General features: G+C 51.1%; 1 protein-coding gene across 2 annotated transcripts in view; it reads right to left on the bottom strand.

Moving 5' to 3' along the window:
* STAT3 (signal transducer and activator of transcription 3) overlaps positions 1 to 436 on the bottom strand; it is an 87,653-nt gene extending 87,217 nt beyond the window's left edge. For both annotated transcript variants that reach the window (XM_018563887.1, XM_018563888.1), the window contains exon 1: positions 354 to 436. The gene's annotated coding sequence lies outside the window, so the exon portion shown is untranslated. The remainder of the gene's footprint in view (positions 1 to 353) is intronic.
* Between the last annotated feature and the right edge of the window lie 654 nt (positions 437 to 1,090).

Raw genomic sequence — 1,090 nt, 5'->3', positions numbered from 1 at the left:
TGAATGCCGCTCTACAGCACACATGACTGGGAGCTGTAGTTCCACTTCTCATTCACCTCAACAACAGTAGCCCAGAGTTCCGAAACAGGATGGAACAATCTATGACCCCCTCCTGCTAAGTCCTTAGATAAAATTAGTCTAATGTCAGACACTTAGCCAAAGAACTAAAAGCCTTGTTTGCCCCTGACTGGCACTTTTACTTCCCCAACAGCTGAAGCCAGTGGGGGGGAGGGGGGCTGGTTGCCCATGGCCACATGGCTGATATAATATTAAAGCACTGAACAAGTGTTACTCCAGCGCTGACTTGCTCCTAAGGGACACACTAGACGAAGGAATAAAGTGACCAGACTCACCGCTCTCCGTCTCTAACTTCTGCCTCCTGCTCTTCACTCTGACGCAGCTCCTACAGTCTACAGCAGCAGCGCCGGAAACTGCTCGACCCACCTCACTCAACTCCCGCCCCCAACTGCCAATCTCTGCCGTGCCCCGCCCCCTCCTGTCAAGCTACGCCCAACCCTGTTATGCCCCCCTGCAAGCGTCAACCTATCGCCAGTTCTCTGCCCTGTTCCGCGCAGAATACCATGCTAGTCGTCCCATCTAAAACCAATCATATCTTTCCTCTAACCAGATCACCTTATATATTATTAATGAGTAGGCAACGCTCTTCCCACCCCTTTTACGCCGTGCACCCTCCCACTATTTTCATTATTCATGAGGTAGTTCGGGGTACTGCCCACTTGTTGGTGTCAGGGACGTTCCTTGCGGCTGGGCTGTTCCATCCAGCTAGTCTTCCCCCTCGAGCCTGACCGAACAGGCACATTAGTAGCGGGGGAGGGAAGGTGCAGAATGGAACAGCCTGCTGGAAGTCAGGAGGATTCCTGGCAGCGTGACGTAAGATGTTGGTCACGTCAGTATGTAAACGGCAATGACGTAGGCAAGGAGAACGCGTTGGCTTCCAAGTTTTTGTACGTAATTAGTGGAGACAGACTCTTATTGCTGTCCTGTAAGAATGCAAGTTGCTTGGCTGTAATGCAATACTACGTTTCAATGCCTTGAGACAGTGGCCAGTGACAGTAAGTTACACATATGA

Source organism: Nanorana parkeri, unplaced genomic scaffold, assembly GCF_000935625.1.
Source record: "Nanorana parkeri isolate BGI_ZX_2015 unplaced genomic scaffold, ASM93562v1 scaffold707, whole genome shotgun sequence".
Classification (NCBI taxonomy): domain Eukaryota; kingdom Metazoa; phylum Chordata; class Amphibia; order Anura; family Dicroglossidae; genus Nanorana; species Nanorana parkeri.
The sequence above is the reverse complement of the archived record's forward strand: the minus strand, read 5'-3'. Positions and strand labels throughout refer to the sequence as shown.